Here is a 22333-nt window from a genome sequence, read left to right as displayed (position 1 = left end):
CTTCTCGAACCAGCAGCGCAAATGGGCGGCGAGGCGACGGGGAACCCTGCGGTCCTCCGCAACTCCGAGTCTCGAACCAGCAGCGCGAGTCCACGGCGAGGCGACGGAGAGCCCTGCGAATTTCCGCAGCCCCGAGCGCGTGCTGAGGAGGCGACGTCGTTCGATCCAGACCCCACCTCAAATGGAAGCTGGAACCTCGCGACTCGATCTCTCCAAGCTGGGAATGTCGTGAGAAGACTAGGTGAGGGTTCGAAAAAGGAAAACGAGCGAGCCGGAGCGACGGCGAATGGCAAACAGCGGTAGGAGTCACCGAGAAGAGCTAGGGCTCTCGTATGGAAACTTGGGTGAAATTGAATTTGGGGAAGGAGAGAGAGAATCGGTGGAGAAGGCAGTGACATGAATTGGGCCACTGCCCATTTATTCAAAACTGGGCCGATTTTAATTGGGGGATAAATATTTTGGGCCTCAACTTAAAAATAATACAGAAGGGGAAGGGAAATGGGCCTGAGGAAGTAAAATGGTCTGGGCCGACTTTTGCCCAATAAATCAAATACGTTTTCATAGATGGGCTTGGTTTTAGTTGGAGCAATACTCTAAAATTAGTTCCAAGGTATAACGGGATTTAATTCTCCAGCCGCGGAAGAAAAGAATTATTAAGCCGTGTTGAAATAGTTTTCGATAAAATAATTAAAGCGGGCTTTAATAGTCTCAGTTTTAATTAAAGAATTTAGATCTCTAAATTTTGAAAGAAAGGGATAAAATAAAAGAGCACACGCTTAGGCATGCATTCATGCAAGATAAACATTTCTTTAAAAGCCTAATTTAAGTATATTAAATTTTGTAAAGGGACGTCGTCGCTCGACGAGTAATCTCAGGACAGGAAAACACCCGTTTTGCAAGAGTTTAAGCAACTGAGGTGGGCTTTTCTATCCTACATTATGTGTGGGCTTTCTTTCTCTTCTTTCTTTTAAAGCGTGTTTTGTGTGAAAACATGATTATTTGAATGAGTTGTCATGCCATGTTTTGTTTTGTGATTGCCTATCTGTTGGCTATGCCAACCCAGTTAAATCGAATTCGGGTCCCAGTAGGTCAGTAAATCCTACTCGGACTAGTGTACACATAGGGACCGTGAGCTAGCGCTAGGTTGACCGGTTCGTGGGTCGTGAGCTAGCGCCAGGTTGGCCGGCCCAGTGGTCGTGGAATGTGGCCACATTCCCGACTCACGCAGCTGATATGGCATATCATCAGAAGTTTAAATGACTGCAGTCTATTTTCAGAAAGAAATAACAGATTTTAGTGACCGGGATAGATTTTCAGTAAAACCCCGCGTTCACTCAGCTTGGCTGACAACTAAAAGAAAAACAGTTTTCGGCATGAGCCCACTGAGTGCATCAAGTACTCAGCCCTGCATTTTGTTTTCCTTAATGTGCAGGTTGATTGTTGTCGAAGCCGAGGAGGTGTTGGGACAGAAGACTAAATAAGCAGAAGGATAGCTGGTGTAGTATGTCTTCATACATATTACATCTGTCTTGGTACTCTTCCGTTGCGCAAATTTTAGAACTTGCTTTCAGCAAAGACAATTGTTCCATAACTACTCTGATTCAGTATAATTTGTACCCTCAACACATTTCAGACAATGTTTTCCTTTGATCTAAGCATCTTATGATGAGTTGAGACAGCTTCAGTAAGTTTTAGTCGCGATATAGCTACACTTTCTTTGACTAGGGAGATGTGGTCGTGACAGAGTGGTATCAGAGCACTTTTCTTTCGCTCTGACCCAAGAACCTTCCTTCTAAGCCTCAGTCCAGAACAGTAGCACTAGGCTAGGAAGTGAACAGAATGATCAGTACAAGATCCCTACACCTCAGCTCGACACGATCAACTGCACCAGAAACAGGGGTCGACGCCCGCTCGTCCAGAAAAGAGAATTTTAAAGAAAGAAAATATTTTTCCATTTTGAGAAGGAAAATGAAATTTTCTAAGTTTTCAGAAAAAGGAAAAAAAAAATTTCATAGCCCTAAATGGGAACGAAAATGTTTATTTGAAAAGTTTGCAAGACGCAACGTGCTAGCTGATACTTTGCATGAGATATGCTTAATGTATCTGTGATTTATGTTTAAAGAGCTTGACATGAATGTATAGATGTCATGGGGACTATGTATGTGAACCTAGAGTGCTTTAGAAAAGTACCTTAGGTGAGACATGCAGAATCAAGTACTAGCAGAACGAGAAATTGTTACCGCCTTCCAGGGCGACGAGACCAACTAAAACCCATCAGTTTGGGCAAGCTTCAAATTCCAAGGAATTATGAGAAAGAAAAGACGAGCCAAAAAGTACTATTGTACTACTTATAGACAGCAATTAAAGGAAGTCCATTCTTTTAAGCACACAGATAGTATACATATATATATGTATACTAGACGATGAACCAAGAAGTTCCCAATGTCTTTACAAAGACAAAGTTATAACGAAAATAGTTTACTTTCAAGCCTGTTCGGGAGATGCATCCCTACACGGAAAGAGATCGTACCCGCGATCTAGTAAAGTGATCTAATGTGGCGTAACAAGCCCAAGTGGCTACGTGATCCAGAAGCGATACTTATAGCGTGCTACGAAGCACGATGGAGAATGTAATGTTTTACCAGAATCAGCGTTCTAAGTTATCGAGAACGATATGAAAGTATGACCTCCAGCTGCGGTTATCAGTTTAACAGCACGAGGAACCCCATCTTGGAATGTATGGTTTCCCAGAACGCGTTTATCATGTGCGAGCTCCACAAGAAAAACAAGGGAGTGTCACATAACTAGAACCGATGATTATAATCAATAGTACTTACTTGGATTCCCAATGAAATTCTTTCTAAGAGTCCTCCCAAAGGACGATATCCCCGTCTGTTCAGACTTTAGTTTGACTCCCAAGTAACATGTCAGTATTTCTTTTTCTATGCGAGGTAAGACTCACTTCCAGTTTATGGACTGCAGCCCTTTGACTCATCGTTCATAAAGAGTAAAGTTTTGACTGTGTAAGCTCCGGTCATAAATTCTAAGTTGCTTTTATCTATTACCTTCAGAATAAGCTTATTCTTCAGACATCGTCTATGGAGACTTCTGATTGTCTCACGTTTTACAAGTAGTACGCCACTTTCATTCTTTCACGAAAGCGGTAACCCAGTTTCAGTTCCCAAATTTTGGATACCTTTATGTTTCAAGCATCGTTATTTGTTGTTGTCTCCTTTGAGCCACAATATTGGAGATTTATATCTCGATTTCTTGGACCTATGCAATGAAATTTCATTCTTACGATGCTTACGTTGTGATCCCCAGAGTGATCAAGACAGTTAAACATTTTCCTCAGGGAATTTCATGTGGTGCTGGAACTTTTGTTTACCTCCCTATTTTGAAATCCTACAAAGGTGAAATTTTTCGACCTCGATTCCAGTACATGTATTATTCCTAGTCTCGGAATTTTTCTGCAGCTCGAAGTTAAGGCAAGCATATTGCACCTTTCCCTAACGAGCTTGCCCTAGCTGATTTTTCCGAATAGTTCATTTCAGTGCGTTGCCTTAATGAACCTATGAAATCATTGATGTGATTTTGTTATTCCATATCAAGATGCCTTTGAAGCATGATCAATGTTTCCTTCATTGCAATCGCCTACGTTTATAAATTTTCGCGGTTGATCATCTTAGGCGATGACATGTTTGAACCACTGTCCTTGATGCTCAGATCCTTTCAGTTTAATTGGACAACTATATTGTCCTATTTTGCAGCTTACTATGGGAATTTACAGTTAATTCATTTCCATCCAGTTTTCATGACCTATCTCATGATTATTTCTATCTCCCACCAGGGGTGAGCCTCAGCTTCTATGAGTTTGCCTGGAACCAGTTGAGCTACGTAGTTCTTTGAATGAACTCAATACTTACCTTCAAGGTCGATTATCGACGAAAATTCATATAAGTTGAACAAGAGATGTTATTCTAGTCCAGTTGGGTATTCAGTAGCCCTTCAAATTTTCAGTCATACTCTCTTGTGTGAATAATAATCCAAGTTAAGACTATTAGATTAATCATCGAGTTATTGATACGAGGCTAGCAGAAAAAGGCATGGTCTCAGTTTCTTTCAGATACGCATAATAAATACGTCCCCATGGAGACACGTGCAGGAAATGATGCACCAACCAGAAGCATCGCATAACCGACAGCAAAGCGTTAAATACTCCGAATCTACGTACCGCTTGTGACAAGCAGGTGGAAGATCGAATATTTTGTTGTATAGAGAAGCAACTAGCCTTGGGTAGAGAAATATCAAGGAATATTTGTGGATTAAATGATGTCCGAAGACGTAAAAGACCTATATGGTAGTTTGAACGATCAAAATGCTTACTCCGAGTAAGATAAGTAAGCCACAAGAACAAAGACTCAATCATGGGCATGTAACGAAAGCCATGGAGAAAGTACGAGTGTATTCGTAGTTTATGTTTGACGGAACAAATCCCATCAGCAAAAGGGATTCGTCTAAGAGGTGGCCAGGAAAAAGGCTAAAGCTGGAGAGACATTCGGGAAGAGGAACGCGTGATAGCACCGCTACCCTCACCGTCCCTACTATGAAGGGAGAAATTGAATTTTTCCTTTTAAAAGAAGTTATCGCAAGAGAACAGGATTTAGAGCCCTATAATATAGAGCAAGGGCAAACGTTGGCAATAAAATGCGACGAATTATTCTACGATATGCCACGTCTCAAATAAGCAGCTCAGAAAGGAGCTGTCGATAGAGTTTTGTGTTAATCTGGACACGAGATCTAGATCACTTTGGAAAGTCATGCTAGATTATTTCACCATGAATCGCTCAGTCGAACCAAAAAGGGCGTGGAGACAGTAGCGTTGGGAGAAAGAAGCCAACACCTCCACATGCACTAAACCAATATTCAAGGATTGACACGAGTAGAACAAGTCTGTACTAAATCATGACGAAAGAGTCGCAGTAAGCACAAAAGCACCTTGAAAGCGGTAAAAGTAGACTACCTCAACTGAGCGAGAGGTTACGAGATCATTATGGCAGCTCAATGACTATCTTTACGATCAATGCAAGCGTTAGAGAACTCAATACCTGGCGATGAAATCTAATATTAGAAATAGCTTCATCACCCAGACGAAATGAATTACTAAAGGAATGACTTGAATCTGTCATATTATCTCAGTCACCATATAGAATGGCGCTCAAGAAATAAGAAGAACTTAAGATCCAGTTACAAGAATAAGTAGACCTGGGTTTCATCAGACCCAGTGTATCGTTTTTGGGCGCATCAGTACTCTTCATGAAGAAGAAGGATGGGACTTTGCGAATGTGTATCGACTATCGAGAGCTAAATAAGTTAACCCTCAAGAACAAGTACCTCTACCGAGAATCAACGACCTCTTCGACCAGCTGCGAGGAGCCAGCGTATTCTCGAAGATGGGCTTGAGATCGGGTTATCACTAGCTGGGAGTTCGACAAGACGGTATACCTAAGACTGCACTTCGCACCAGATATGACCATTACGAGTTTACTGTAATGCCTTTTTGGGCTTACAAACGCCCCAGCCGTGTTCATGAACCTAATGAACCGCGTGTTCCGCCCATATTTGGACAAGGTCGTCCTAGCTTTTAAAGACGACGTGCTCATGTACTCAAAGAACGAGAAGAAACACGAGGAGCGCTTGAGAACTACGTTAGAGACGTTAAGAGCCGAGAAGTTCTATGCTAAGTTTAGCAAGTGTGAGTTCTGGCTTAACAAAGTGAACTTTCTTGGACACTTAGTGACAGCAGAAGGGATCCGAGTAGACCCTGCTAAAGTTGAAGCCGTGCAACGTTGGCAGTCACCAGCGACGCCTAATGAAATTCGGAGTTTCCTAGGACTGGCATGATGCTACCGAAGGTTCATTGAGGGGTTTTCTAAAATAGCGAGGCCGATGACTCAACAGCTCAATAAAGGAGTTAAAGTCAATTGGACCCCAGAATGTGAAGCAAGCTTCCAGTTGCTAAAGGAAAAGTTGACCACAGCGCCAGTTCTAGCTGTGCCAGAAGCGGGAGTCAACTATGTGGTGTATACAGATGCATCGAAGGTCGGACTCGGGTGCGTGCTGATGCAGAAAGGCAAGGTGATAGCATATGCGTCACGCCAGTTGAGGCCGCACGAGTTGAACTACCCGACGCACGACCTGGAACTAGCAGAAGTGGTACACGCTTTGAAGATTTGGGGACATCACCTCTATGGAGTTCGATGTGAGATCTTCACAGATCATAAGAGTCTCAAATACTTCTTCGAGCAGAAGGACCTGAATATGAGACAGCGCAGATGGCTGGAACTAGTCAAAGACTACGACTGTGGTATAAATTACCACCCAGGCAAAGCCAATGTGGTAGCAGATGCCTTGAGCAGAAAGACTGCGCCTCAAGTGGCTACTTTCCTCACCCTAGAGGAAGAGCTTATCCGGGAATTCGCCAAGATGCGACTGGAGATAGTGAGAGCCCCGGAGACAGTGGACAGCAGAATATCCACCTTGGTCTTAGAACCAGATTTAAGAGCTAGAATCATTGACGCCCAGAGATACGATGAAGCCCTAGAAAAGGTTCGTCTCAGAGTGAGGACCGGAAAAGGGGATTGTTACCGCGAAGAGGCGGATAATGCTCTCACTTTCAAAGGGAGACTATGCGTACCCAAAGATGAGGCACTTAGGAACGAGGTCATGAGTGAAGCTCATGAGACACCCTACACTGCCCATCCTGGGAGTACAAAGATGTATCAGGACTTGAAGAAGCAATTTTGGTGGGATGGCATGAAGAAAAGCATAGCATCGTTTGTAGAAAGATGCCTGGCTTGCCAGCAAGTGAAGGCGTTACATCAACGACCCTATGGAAAGTTACAGCCTCTCGAGATTCCAGAATGGAAATGGGAGCATATAGCAATGGATTTTGTGACAGGATTGCCAAAATCACAGCGAGGAAACACGGCCATCTGGGTGATTATAGATCGCCTCACCAAAAGTGCTCACTTCATACCAATTCGTATCACGTACGGATCAGACAAGTTGGCACAGATTTATGTGCAAGAGATTGTGCGCCTGCATGGTGTACCAGTAACGATCACCTCAGATCGAGATTCAAAATTTACTTCTAGATTTTGGATAAGCCTACAGCGAGAGTTAGGCACTCAGTTGAAATTCAGCACAGCATTCCATCCACAGACAGACGGACAGTCCGAAAGGACGATTCAGACATTAGAAGATATGTTAAGAGCCGTAGTGCTCGACCGTGGAGTAAGCTGGGAGTCAGTACTTCCACTTATAGAGTTCGCCTACAACAACAGTCACCAGGCAACTATTGATATGGCCCCATATGAGGCACTATATGGGAGAAAGTGTAGATCACCACTTTACTGGGATGAAGCAGGTGAGAGAAGAATTCTCGGACCAGACTTTGTAAATGAAATGATAGAAATTGTCCGACAAATCCGAGGGAGAATCAAAGAAGCTCAAGATAGACAGAAATCCTATGCAGATGCTCGTAGAATGGATTTACAGTTCAAAGCAGGAGACAAGGTCGTTATGAAAGTATCCCCATCGAAAGGGATAACTAGATTTGGCGTCAAGGGCAAGCTAAAACCGCGTTTATCGGACCTTACGAGATCCTAGAAACAGTCGGCCTTGTGGCGTACAGATTAGCGCTCCCGCCAAGCTTCGGGAATGTTCACAATGTGTTTCATGTATCACAGTTGAGAAAGTATGTGTTTAACCCCAAACACATAGTGCACCAAGAAGAAATGGTGTTAGAACCAGATTGGAGCTATTAAGAAAGACCAGAAGCAATTCTGGACAGAAAAGTAAAAGAGTTGAGAAATAAAACTATTGTAACAGAGAAAGTCCTATGGAAGCAACACGGCCGCGAAGAGGCGACATGGGAGCTCAAGGACCAGATGAAAGAGAGATACCCACGACTTTTTACCTAACCGAGACAAAATTTCGGGACGAATTTTTTGTTAAGGGGGGTAGAATGTAATAGCCGAGACTTAGATTCTCGAGAATTTTGAAATGAAATGCTAGAAGTTACGATAAAGAATGATGGGGTATTTTTATTTCTTGAATAAAGAGTATAAATACCAATTTCAGAAATTCCAAAGCTAACAAATTTGTAAATGTTAGAAAGAAATACACGCCAACTATTATCGATTTTGTGTACATGTTGGAAAGAAAATTAACTCGAGCTACACTATTACATGGTGGAAGCCCAAAGAACTTTGTCGATATGCCATCTCGGCCCAGATTCCAGACAAGCCCGAGAGAGCAAGACTACGAGGAAGGGCAGCCTCGGTGGTCAACCACAGACCCTGCCATCTCTATGAATACCTGCCAAAAGAAGACACAACTCATGAAAGATCCAGTGAAAATGCAGCAAGAAAAACAAAGAGAATTAAGGCTACTACAGTAAGGTAGTATAAGAGCAACAGAGGCTGCATTTAATTCACGAGTACACCACTGAGTACACCTGCAATGTGCCACCAAAATCAGTTAAAGAAGGCTGCAAGGCCAGCCAACATATAACCAACCAAGGACCCTTTTTCCAGCCACACAACAAACTTAGCAGCTTTCAGTTACAAGCTGTGCATAAATATGGGATCAACCCTTAGCCGCCCCTTCACACCACATATCAGCTGCATTTCTAAGCAGAACCGAAAGGGGGAAAGAGGCCGACACCGAAGCCAGAGGAGGGGAATCGGAGCAGTGGAAGAAGGTAACTTCCATACCCTTTTTCTTCCTCAAACTCAAATATAGCTCATAGCATCATACATAACACCTCACACAAGGGAAACAACGTAATAGTGATAAATGCCTCAAATATAGCCCATACACCTTTAGACCAGGCCAGAACACAAAGAAATGGCGTCGTGCACATAGAAGGCATAGCTAAGTTCTGGAATTTCTACCAAAATCAGTTTCTCCAATTAGAAATCCAATTTCACAGTAGATCCAAAGGGGATGCTCAAGTCACCGTTAGCACAGACTTAACTCTCAACAATTTTGAGTAACCATTGTCGAGGAACAAAATCAGATATGAGTTGGGGTAGAAGACTTAGCTTTAGGTGTCGTCGGAGAGGGCGGTGCTGACGGCCGCAGCGACGCCGTGCTTCTCGAACCAGCAGCGCAAATGGGCGGCGAGGCGACGGGGAACCCTGCGGTCCTCCGCAACTCCGAGTCTCGAACCAGCAGCGCGAGTCCACGGCGAGGCGACGGAGAGCCCTGCGAATTTCCGCAGCCCCGAGCGCGTGCTGAGGAGGCGACGTCGTTCGATCCAGACCCCACCTCAAATGGAAGCTGGAACCTCGCGACTCGATCTCTCCAAGCTGGGAATGTCGTGAGAAGACTAGGTGAGGGTTCGAAAAAGGAAAACGAGCGAGCCGGAGCGACGGCGAATGGCAAACAGCGGTAGGAGTCACCGAGAAGAGCTAGGGCTCTCGTATGGAAACTTGGGTGAAATTGAATTTGGGGAAGGAGAGAGAGAATCGGTGGAGAAGGCAGTGACATGAATTGGGCCACTGCCCATTTATTCAAAACTGGGCCGATTTTAATTGGGGGATAAATATTTTGGGCCTCAACTTAAAAATAATACAGAAGGGGAAGGGAAATGGGCCTGAGGAAGTAAAATGGTCTGGGCCGACTTTTGCCCAATAAATCAAATACGTTTTCATAGATGGGCTTGGTTTTAGTTGGAGCAATACTCTAAAATTAGTTCCAAGGTATAACGGGATTTAATTCTCCAGCCGCGGAAGAAAAGAATTATTAAGCCGTGTTGAAATAGTTTTCGATAAAATAATTAAAGCGGGCTTTAATAGTCTCAGTTTTAATTAAAGAATTTAGATCTCTAAATTTTGAAAGAAAGGGATAAAATAAAAGAGCACACGCTTAGGCATGCATTCATGCAAGATAAACATTTCTTTAAAAGCCTAATTTAAGTATATTAAATTTTGTAAAGGGACGTCGTCGCTCGACGAGTAATCTCAGGACAGGAAAACACCCGTTTTGCAAGAGTTTAAGCAACTGAGGTGGGCTTTTCTATCCTACATTATGTGTGGGCTTTCTTTCTCTTCTTTCTTTTAAAGCGTGTTTTGTGTGAAAACATGATTATTTGAATGAGTTGTCATGCCATGTTTTGTTTTGTGATTGCCTATCTGTTAAATCGAATTCGGGTCCCAGTAGGTCAGTAAATCCTACTCGGACTAGTGTACACATAGGGACCGTGAGCTAGCGCTAGGTTGGCCGGTTCGTGGGTCGTGAGCTAGCGCCAGGTTGGCCGGCCCAGTGGTCGTGGAATGTGGCCACATTCCCGACTCACGCAGCTGATATGGCATATCATCAGAAGTTTAAATGACTGCAGTCTATTTTCAGAAAGAAATAACAGATTTTAGTGACCGGGATAGATTTTCAGTAAAACCCCGCGTTCACTCAGCTTGGCTGACAACTAAAAGAAAAACAGTTTTCGGCATGAGCCCACTGAGTGCATCAAGTACTCAGCCCTGCATTTTGTTTTCCTTAATGTGCAGGTTGATTGTTGTCGAAGCCGAGGAGGTGTTGGGACAGAAGACTAAATAAGCAGAAGGATAGCTGGTGTAGTATGTCTTCATACATATTACATCTGTCTTGGTACTCTTCCGTTGCGCAAATTTTAGAACTTGCTTTCAGCAAAGACAATTGTTCCATAACTACTCTGATTCAGTATAATTTGTACCCTCAACACATTTCAGACAATGTTTTCCTTTGATCTAAGCATCTTATGATGAGTTGAGACAGCTTCAGTAAGTTTTAGTCGCGATATAGCTACACTTTCTTTGACTAGGGAGATGTGGTCGTGACACATCCAAACCACCCATCCCTCAAATTTAATCACCAAATCAATTCATTCTGCCTATTCTACACGGCCTCTGCAGCAAGAAAACCAAGCCTTCTTCTTCACAACTTCAATTCAAGGTAAACTCTGCAGAATTTTTCTCTCTATTTTACATGCTCTGAAATCAACTCATTCACTCTTCTCTACAGACAACCAGAACTAAAATTGGGAAAAGATTCATCATCTACTCTTTCAAAATCCGTCTGCAAATCGAAGGTATACCCCTCTCCCATCCAAATTCCAATGTCATACTACTGCATCCATATATATTTCACCCTACGGTTGCCACAATCTGCGATATATCTCCTAATCGAATGAATCGAAGCAAACTAAACTAAAGAAACAAATTTTAATTCACGAAATCAAATAAAGAACTTACCTTCGGGGAGGAAATCGGGGCGGAATCGGGAGCTGACCGGAGGCGGCACCTCCCGGCAGCGACGGCGGGTACGTGACAGTAGCGGCTCCTCCCGGCGGCGGCATCCCCCGGCTGGATCGAACGACGACAGCAGCGGTGGTGACTGCGCAACAGCGGTGACGCGATTCCGACAGCAGCGGCGACTGGCGAAGTGGGGTGAACCGGAGAGGCGACGAAGTGAATTTCCTTGGGCACATAGTAAGCACAGATGGAATTCGAGTAGACCCCGCAAAGGTGGAAGCTGTACAGAAATGGAAAACACCAACCACACCTAACAAAATTCAGAGTTTCCGAGGACTAGCGGGATATTAACGGAGATTCATCGAGGGATTTTTAAGATAGCAAGGCCAATGACTCAACAACTCAAGAAGGGGGTAGAAGTCAATTGGACCCCAGAGTGTGAGGTAAGTTTTCGATTGTAAGGAAAAGCTAACTAGTGCACCGATTCTAGCTATGCTAGAACCTGGAGTGAACTACGTGGTATACACTGACGCTTCGAAGGTGGGACTTGGATGTGTGTTGATGCAGAACAACAAAGTGATTGCTTATGCATCACGACAATTGAGGCCACACGAGTTGGACTATCCAACCCACGACTTGGAGTTAGCAGCGGTAGTACACGCCTTAAAGATTTGGAGACATCACCTCTACGGAGTTCGATGTGAGATCTTTACGGACCACAAAAGCCTGAAGTATTTTGATAAGTCGTATTCTAGGCCTTGGTTACTGGTCAGTATGATGTGCAAAATTGATTATATATGCAAAACAGTTGCTCAAAGTGTGCAGGTTAAGTGTTCCAGCCAGTAGGGAAGTTTCGGAATGTTCAGGTGAAAAAAGGCGCCAGCATGATCTCATACTGATCAGTATTCGTGCTGAAACGGCTTGAGATGGAGAAGACGGATAGCTGTACCCATAATTGAGGGCAAAGAAGTCATCTCACCGCAAGGTTTTACCCTAAAATCAAGGGTAAGCCTCCCTATAAAAGGAAACCACTTGGAGAGAGGAGACAGACATTCACTCATTCACCACCATCTTTAGGTAGAGAGTTCCCTCGGTAATACCAGTCTTTCAGCCGTGTCCCGCTTCTTGCCTCGCCGCAGCCATGATCACCTGACGCCCAGATGTTCCAGGAGTTCCAGTCATCCTTATTCCAGCCAGCAAGATCATAGTTTAGGAGTTCCATCGCCCGGAGTGGCAAAAACACTTTTATCTCGCTTTCCTAGTTTAATTTACTTGCATATTCCTTACGTTGGATCTTGCTGCTTTTGAATTTCACTGCTTTGAAGTATTTTGTTGAAGATCCGAATAATGTTTAATGCTATGAAGTTGATTTCTGTTCAGTTTGTCGAGCTGCTTTCTTTCTTTTCTGCCCAGTTAGTTAAATCTAGAGGTTCTGGTCGTTTTGAGTATCGAATCGTGTGTTTCCAGTCAGTAGTTTATTTCTTCGAGTTAGCATGATCTGTTTACTGTTATTTCATAGAGGTTTGTTTCATGCAAGGTGCAGTTATGCGTTTCTTGTCTTTTTCCATGCTGATCAGTAGGCGGGATTTGAGTTTCGATGTTTGATTTTCGATTTGGAATTTTTGACTATAGATTTGTGTTCGTGAGTTATTAATCTGCGTTTTTATGATGCTGAATCTGGTTTGTTTTCTGATTTTAGTTTGTGGTTGTTGAAGAAGATGATGTCCATATCCAAGTTTGGTATCACTTTGCTTTTTAGATGCTTTTTGCTTTTTGTCCTTCACCTTTAGTACACCCTGCAGATCTGTCAGCCTAGTCACCACAACTACCACTTATTCTCTGCTTTTCTGTTTAGCCTTTTATAGTAACCTAGTACTTTCCGCATATTTTCTGTTACACCGCATCCACCATAATTCCACGTACACTACTACATGTCGACCACCATTCACCCTTCCTAGTCAGTAGGACACCATCTTAATTTCCCGTCTAGTAGAGACTCAACCCAAGCGTGGTAGCTAACAAACCTTTCCAAATATCACCGCGAAAGTTTAAACGCACCATCTCTGTGGGATTCGACCCCTACCTTCACTATACTACCCAGTAGAAGAGGGTTGAGGATTCTTTGAAACCAGGGTCTAGGCTTAGTTAGGATCTCTATCCTGACCAGTAGGATATATCCTTGCTTGAACGACACCTACGCACCCCTGTTGTCTTTCAAATGGCGCCGTTGCCGGGGATGGATGGCGTTTTTGAGTTGCTATTGTGTGTGATACTTTGGTGTATATATTGTGTATAATTTTCCTTTTACTTTTCATTTCAGTTTATGAGCAGTAGCTCGCCTCCTGATCAGTGGAGGCCGAAAATACTCAAGCTAGGAACTATACTCGTAACCACTCGTTCTAGCCTGTCGACCACCTTGTCTGACCTAGGCACGAGTAGTGACGAAGAGAAGGGCACCATAGAGGGACCAATACCAGAAGAGAAACCACTGTTGGAAGGCATCCCAAGGGAAATGGCCAACCAGGGAGATGAAGACCCGGAGATCGGGATGCTGAACGCACATACTGAAGGAGAGCCCCCGCAAGCCATAGTCGTTACTCCAGGGAAAACCGCCTGCGATATGAAGCCTCATGTGATCGCGATCCTACCTACATACTGTGGGAAGAGCTATGAAGGGCCGTATGAGTTTCTTCATGAGTTTTGTAAAATTTGTAGGGCGCAGAGGAGACCAGCAGGAGCGACTGAGGATGATTATAGGCTGAAGGCTTTGCCATTTGTGCTCAAGGGAGAAGCTAACACCTGGTTCATGCGCCTGCCCCCCAACTCTATTGAGACTTGGGCCGATTTCAAGTCAGCATTCCTGGGCGAGTTTTTTCCGTCATCCAAGACAAGCGCGCTGAAGAGGGAATTAACTAATGTGAAGCAAAGGGTATGATGAACCCTTGAGTGATTATTGGGCAAGATACATGGGTCTTTTGGAATCATGTCCCAACCATCGCATGGAGGACATTGAAGTACATCATACTTTCTACGAAGGTATGAACGCGGTAACCAAGGACCTGGCAAATTCATCGTCAGGAGGAAGCTTCACGCAATTACGGGTCAGCAAAGCGAAGAGAGTCCTAAGGAAGCTACTGAATGCAAAGAAAGAGTATGACCATTCAAGGGAAGGATACAACCGAGAGCGGGTTGTTGTTGCCTCGTTTACTGATCAGGAATATAAGCTGGAGCAGAAAATGGATTTGAAAATGGATGAGCTGAAGAAGTCACTTCTGAGTGCGATCGAGAAGAGCACTCCACCACCTCCCCCAGCTGGGAATTACAAGGGTGCAGAGCAGGGAAATCAAGGACCGAACTATGATCAGCCTAATGACTTCGGGAATATGGAGCGAGTTAACGCTGCGGGGTACTTCAATTCTAGTGGGCATTGGATTCAAGGTAGACAACGGGATGCACCATGGAGGGATCATCCAAACTTCCGATGGGGTGACGGAAGCCAAAATCAGAACCAAGGTCAGAACCAGTATAACCCCCATCCGAACCAAAACCCTAACCGTGGACCAGCAAACCCAGACTACCAGCCCAACTGGTCAGGAAGAAACCAACAATCCCAAAACCAAAACCCACAAAACCAGAACCCGAACCCTGTCTATGTGCCTCCCCAACACCATCAGAACCAAAATCAATTCCAAGGCCAGCACCAGAATCAATATCCTCAAGATCAGTACACCCCTCCTGCCCAGTATAACCAATACCTGCCTAATCAAGGCCAGCAAAACTCCCAGAACTATCAACACCAAGGGCCGAGTCATTTCCAAAATTCGAACAGGCCAAGGAGATCCGTTAAGGACATGATGGGTGAAATGCTAACGTCACAACAGAGCATCAAAGGAGAATTGCAATCCCATAATGAGGTCGTACAGGGGATGCAAAATGCCCAGAAGGAACATAAGGCGAACATGGATATGATGAATAGGCAGTTAGCTCAACTGGCCAGTTCGGTGGGTGATTTGAAGGGAAATGCGGGGAAACTCCCATCTACAGTCCAAATGCCCGAAAAGACAAATGTGAGTAAGGTTACGTTGACGCGCCTCAACCGAAACGACCTAGTGGAGGATCCAATGGAACGAAGATAGGAGGCGATACCATTTCAGCGGAAGAATTAGGGAGACCTATGCCTCGGATGCAGGATCCATTCTTCTTAGATGATACACCAAGTGTAAGAGGTGAACCCGACACCCTACTGACCAGGAAGGGACCTCCTCTAGAGGAAGAGCCCAGAAAGGAGGCCCAGACCCAGGAACTACCCAAGAAAGACTCCAAGAAGGTTGCTGAGGGACCAGGAGAGGAGAAAAAAGGGGAGAAACCATTCCCATTCCGATTTGTTACAAAGAGGAAGAAAGAGAACCCGGTTGACTACTTGTCGATTTTTGGGAAGTTGGATGTCATCATACCATTCCTCCAAGCCGTGAAGCTACCCCCTCTCGGGAAATTCATAAAGGACTTCATAGCCGGGAGAGCCCAGAAGGATGGCAAGATTATGGTGGAAGGGATAGCGTCAGCAATAGTGCAAGAGAAGTTACCACCCAAGAGAGCCGACCCAGGTATGTTCACCCTACCCATAACTGTAGGAGATGTGAAGGTCGAACATGCAATGTGTGATTTGGGGGCATCTATAAATGTCATGCCATTGTCTATCTATAACCGGTTGAAAGGAGTGAGGCTGTCAAATACTAGGGTGTTGATCCAACTGGCTGATAGGTCGTGCATAAGTCCTGAGGGAGTTTTAGAAAATGTGTTGGTAAGAGTGCATGATTTTACATACCCTGCTGATTTTTATGTGATCAAAATGAGTGAGCATGAAGCGAGGGAGTCTAGTGGAGTCTTGTTAGGAAGACCTTTTCTGAGAACGGCCAAGACAATAGTGGATATGGCTGAGGGGACTATTTGCATTGATTTTCATGGGGAGAAGTTTATCTTCGATATAAATGATGCCATGAAGAAACCCATCGATTCTGAAAATCTATGCTATGTTGATGTGATTGACCCCCTAGTCCAAGATTTTCTTGAGACCGAACTACTGCAGGAGAAACTCCAGGCTTTAGATGTTTATGAACAGGCTGACATAGAAGCTGCTGCATGGTGTGATCTGATCAGTAGCCAAGGGTTGACTGATGAAGAAATAGAAGTAGCGATCAAGGAATTCTGTCAGAAATCGGAGTTCATTGGAGCCGCAGGGGCTCAGCTACCAGTCAGTATAGAAGAACCATCAGAGGGAGATTTAGAAAAAGAAGGAGAGACTAAGAAAAACCCTCTACCCGAAGACACACTTCCACCCCAAGTTGAGCTGAAGAAGTTGCCACTGAATTTGAAGTATGCCTTCCTTGGAGAGGAGAACTCATATCCAGTGATCATCAGTAGCAGCCTTACGAAGGAACAAGAGGCCAGGCTACTGACCGTGCTGCGCAAGAACAAAAAGGCGATTGGATGGATTCTTACAGATTTAGTTGGAATTAGCCCCGACGTCTGCATGCACCACATTAGGTTGGAGGAAGGAGCGAAGGCACATCGAGATGCTCAAAGGAAGGTAAACCCTAACATGCGAGAAGAGATATTAAAGGAAATCTTGAAGTTGTTGTCGCTAGGGATTATCTATTCAGTACCGGATAGTGAGTGGGTCAGCCCGATCCACATGGTCCCAAAGAAGTCGGGCATCCAGGTAGTTCAGAATGAGAGGAATGAGCTGATCCCAACAAGGCTAGTCACGGGTTGGCTAATGTGCATCGATTACCGTAAGCTGAACAATGCGACCAGGAAGGACCATTTTCCCCTGCCGTTCATCGACCAAATGTTGGAGAGATTAGCTGGGAAGAAGTTTTTCTGCTTTCTAGATGGGTACAGCGGGTATTTCCAAATTTACGTAGATCCTGAGGACCAGGACAAGACCACTTTCACTTGCCCGTTTGGAACCTATGCATACCGTCGCATGCCTTTCGGCCTATGCAACGCTCCAGGTACGTTTCAACGATGTATGATGAGCATATTTTCTGATTTGATTGAGGATTGCATGGAGATATTCATGGATGACTTCACGGTTTACGGAGACTCGTTCGACTCTTGCCTTCACCATTTGGATATAGTTTTGGAAAGGTGTCAAGCAAAGAGTTTGGTTTTGAACTTTGAGAAGTGCCATTTTATGGTCACCGAATGGATAGTTTTAGGACATGTGGTCTCAGAAAGAGGTATCCAAGTGGATCGAGCTAAAGTAGATGTTATATACAAATTACCATTCCCTACTGATCAGAAGGGAATAAGGGGTTTTCTGGGGCACGACGGATTTTATCGAAGATTTATCAAGGATTTCTCCAAGATTGCCCAGCCCCTTACTAGATTACTTCAGAATGACGTGGAGTTCATTTTTGATGAGCAATGCAAGGCTGCTTTCAACCTTCTCAAGGGAAAGCTGATATCCGCACCTATCTTAAGGGCTCCTGACTGGAACCATCCTTTCGAAGTAATGTGCGACGCCAGCGATATTGCGGTAGGAGCCGTGCTGGGTCAGAAGATCGATGGGAAGAGGTACGTAATTTTTTATGCGTCCAAGACTTTGAATCAGGCCCAGCGGAATTACGATACCACTGAAAAAGAGATGCTGGCAGTGGTGTATTCTTTCGAGAAGTTCCGGCCATATTTGCTGGGATCCAAAGTCAGTGTGTATACTGACCATGCAGAGATTAAGTATCTGATTGCCAAGAAGGAATCCAAACCACGCTTGATCCGATGGGTACTCTTGTTACAAGAATTTGATTTGGAGGTGGAAGATAAGAGAGGAGTCGAGAACAAGGTGGCAGACCATTTGAGCAGAATAATGCAAGATGGAAACGGTGAAGAAGTGCATGACAAGTTTCCGGAGGAACATTTGTGTGAGGTGATTTTTGCGCCCAGAAAAATTGATTGGGAAGAAGTGTTCAAACTTACTGGTCAGAATGATACAGTAAAAGGGAAAGAGAAGGTAGGGCAAGAGCCATGGTATGCGGACCTGGCCAATTACCTAGTAACTGGAGAGCTTCCGGAAGTACCGAGTGTTACCAAAGCCCAAAGAATGAAGATCAAGAGTGAAGCAAAATACTACTTTTGGGACGACCCCTATCTGTGGAGAGTAGGGTCCGACCAGGTGATAAGGAGGTGCATTCCTGACTGGGAGCAGCGGGATGTTTTAACCCACTGCCATTCGTTAGCATGTGGAGGGCACTTCGGGTCCAAGAAGACGGCAAGGAAGATTCTGGATAGCGGTTTTTACTGGCCAACTCTCAACAAAGATGCGTACGAGTTCTGCAGGAGCTGTGAGCGTTGCCAACTGACCGGTGGAATATCTGCCCGGGATGAAATGCCGCAGGTACCTATAATAGTTTGCGAGCTATTCGACATATGGGGAATGGACTTCATGGGTCCGTTTCCATCATCCTATGGGAATCTGTATATCCTAGTTGTTGTAGACTACGTCTCCAAATGGGTAGAAGCCAAGGCCACAAGCACGTGTGAAGCCAAGGAGGTTGTCAAGTTCTTAAAGAGTCATATCTTCAGTCGATTCGGTGTGCCCAGGGCGATCATATCCGATCAAGGTACGCACTTCTGTAATCGCACAATTGAAGCCTTAATGAAGAAATATGGTGTGCACCATAGACTATCCAGCCCTTACCATCCGCAAGCAAATGGTCAAGCGGAGATTTCTAACCGCGAGATAAAGAAAATTTTGGAGAAGACTGTGAACACTTCTAGAAAGGATTGGAGTGTAAGGTTAGAGGATGCTCTCTGGGCGTATCGAACAGCCTACAAAACCCCCATAGGCATGTCCCCTTACCGGATTGTTTTTGGGAAGATGTGCCACTTACCGGTTGGGATCGAGCATCGAGCATACTGGGCAGTACAGAAAGTGAATATTGATGCTACAGCCTGTGAAGAGGAAAGGAAGCTGCAACTGCAGGAGCTTGAGGAACTTAGATTGGAGTCATTCGACTCAGCCATGTGGTACAAAGGGCGAACTAAATTGTGGCATGATCGAAATCTGAGAACTAAGGAGCTCCATGTTGGCCAGAAAGTACTACTCTTCCAATCATGATTGAAGCTTATGCCAGGGAAACTCAAGTCCAAATGGACAGGACCTTACATCATAACTGCACTCCGATCTAATGGGGCAGTGGAAATTTCAGGGAGTTTTTCTAACTCTGAACCTTTCATAGTAAATGGACATAGGTTGAAAATATTCAGGGATAATAGCGAGGTGGGTGTAGTGGATGAAATTCCACTACAACCACTTACATCGGTTACATACTGATCAGAAAGATAGGAATTTGGAATTCCACGTGGCTAGTTCCTTTAGAGAATAATCTTTGCATATACTGGCCAAGTAGAATTCTAAATCGCCTATTGTAAATATTGTAAATACGTAGTTATCTTTGCATGCAAGATAATTTCTAAAAATCCAAAAATATTTTCGGGCCTTAATTTTAATTTGGAGTACACATTGACCAAGGGATTACTTATCTGGTGCTATTTCAAATTTTATTTAGGTGCCCGTTTGATTTAGTTTCTTTTTTTAGGTAAGTATAGGGGAAATTATGGAGAGGACGATAATTTGAATTAAGGCTTGTGCAGCTTTTGCAGGGTGACAGCTGCTAGAGTGGCGCGTGAGCAGAGAGAAGGGACACGCTGACCAATCAGAGGCCAGCAATCTCAACCGCCTCCCTTCTGAAGCGTCGCGACCGGCAACCCCTGATAGCCGGTTACAACCACCTGCAACTGCTCTCTCTCACCCAAATTAAACTCACCGTCCCAACACTTTTCCCTCACAAACCCTTATTTTCAAATTCGCTTTCAAGAATTCTCGTCCATCTCTCTCACGGAAACATCATTCTCAACCCCAACTCTCTCCAAGATATCAAACCCTACTTTCCACCACTAAATCGCAGATTTCCTATCATGGGGAAGAAAGCGTTCGCCAAGAAAATCAAACTGCGCCGCCAAGAACCCCAGGAGGCACAACCACAGCAAAATCCACCACCACCAGCACCGACCGCTCAGCCACCACCTATGATTTCCATGGATGCCATGATGGCATTTCTTCGTCAACAGGACCCTACTCGAGACTGGACGGTGGCATTGGCTGGTTGCGGTCAAATGGGGGGCGTAGAAACCGCACCCAGTGAAATTCCACCTGCACCGGTCAGTCACGCAGAAGTACAATCTGAGACCTCGGTACCAGATTCGGCGGAGCTCGACGCTGTCGCCGCCCATTACGACTCCGACCCTGAGGAGCGTAAGAAAATGGCCAGCCAAGAAGAGACAACCCATGAGGGGAGTGGCAAAACGGAGAAGACGCCCGAGGAGGAGCCGGTGTCTCATGAGGTGGAAAGGGAGGACATAGATCTAAACGAATCAGCCCAGAAGCAGTCGTTGATGACAGATGAGGAGTTTGATTCCATCTTGAACCGAGTAGGCCAAGCAGCGGAAGCTACTGCCTCGAAGGCTGAAGGTCTAGACCTCGCTTCGAAGGCGATAGGCATGAGCGAGGAAACAGGAACAGAGACAGCAGAACCAGAGGTAGAAGCATCCACCCTAGTGGCACCTCAGGTAGTAAAGCCGATTCCCATCAGACGGAAACTGGTAGTGAAGACAGACTCCAAGGCAGAGCCGGCCAAGCCGCAAAGGGTATCGCAGCGATGCCTGGGCAAATGGGCAGCTAGTAAGGCGAAGCCGAACACAGAGGTAGATCCCGTGGAGATCTCGAGTGAAGAAGAAAGGACCACTCCCATAAAACCTGGGGAGGAGCCCTTACCTGTTACCGACCGAGAGGATACTGCAGTGGAAACCAGAGCGGTGTCTCCAACACTGAGTGGCCAAGGTGAAGAGGCTGACGGGATGGCTGAGGGTCTGGACCTCGCATCCAGGTCAGTAGGCCACAAGGAGACCGGTCCTACTACCCAGGATCCACTTTCAACACAAGCTGAGAAAGAACCCGAAGAAGAGAAAGACAAAGTTGACAGAGAGGAAGTGAGATACCGTGAAGAGAGAAAACGAAAGGGGAAGGCCCCTATGAAGAAGAAGCCCAGCAACAAGAAGTCACGTACAGTGAACACCGGCATAGTGATCACTGAGGCTGCTTAGAGGACCCCATCCAGCCGACGAGAGCAGAGTGATAGTGAGTATGAGATCAGTGAGGAATCTGAATCGGCCAGTGATACGTCCATGGAGGATGAGAAGTACAAGGAACAACAACTTCCAAACGATCATAGAGAGTTATTACATCCACCGGCAGAGAGACTCCGATATAAGCGCTGGATAGTGGACCTTACTAATGATCTGGTGGAGGAGATGAAGCTTTTCGACTCGAAGGAGCTACAGAAAGCTTTCGATAGTAAGGATGAAGGGAGTAAGCAGGTGAAGAGCGGAAAGGTACTTCACATTCCTTCTTTAGATGAGTTAGGTGCCCGCGAGCAGTTTCTATCTTATTTGCACGCATTAGGATTCGAATGGTTGTTGGAGAATGGGGATCCGAGTGTCCCGGTTAGATTAGCGAAGGAGTTTTTCACGACCTTTAGGTTTAAGGTCACCACTGATCTAGATGAGGAATGTATCAGCTTTAGGCTGTTTGGCGGAGAGATACGGATGAGCTTGATTGAGTGGACCGTGCGTCTGGGAATGTGCAGTTTAGAGGAGGCCATAGGGCCTGAGTGGAGAAGTAGGGAGCGGGGACGGAATTCCCCGGAAAACACTGTGGAATTGAGCCCCATGAAGCCTGGGAGGAACTTACTCACCCTGGTGCAGGCAATTCCAGTCCACGAGTTCCGCTCCGTTCATTTCAACAACCCAATTCTGCGTCTTGTACGCCCTTTTACCTGGTTTTCCAATTTATTGGGGAGTCGCACTCGCTGTATAGGACATCGATGACGGAGTTATATCTTCTTGGTGCACCAAGAAGGGAAGAAGTGCATCTGGGTTTTTGGACCGCCTACCAATGCCATTCAATTGCCACCACC

At 45.1% G+C, this 22333-nt stretch overlaps 1 pseudogene; it reads left to right on the top strand.

Moving 5' to 3' along the window:
• The window catches only part of LOC121778973, an 88682-nt pseudogene that overhangs the window by 8398 nt on the left and 57951 nt on the right, over positions 1-22333 (top strand).

The sequence above is a fragment of the Salvia splendens genome, chromosome 19, assembly GCF_004379255.2.
Source record: "Salvia splendens isolate huo1 chromosome 19, SspV2, whole genome shotgun sequence".
NCBI lineage: Eukaryota > Viridiplantae > Streptophyta > Magnoliopsida > Lamiales > Lamiaceae > Salvia > Salvia splendens.
The sequence above is the reverse complement of the archived record's forward strand: the minus strand, read 5'-3'. Positions and strand labels throughout refer to the sequence as shown.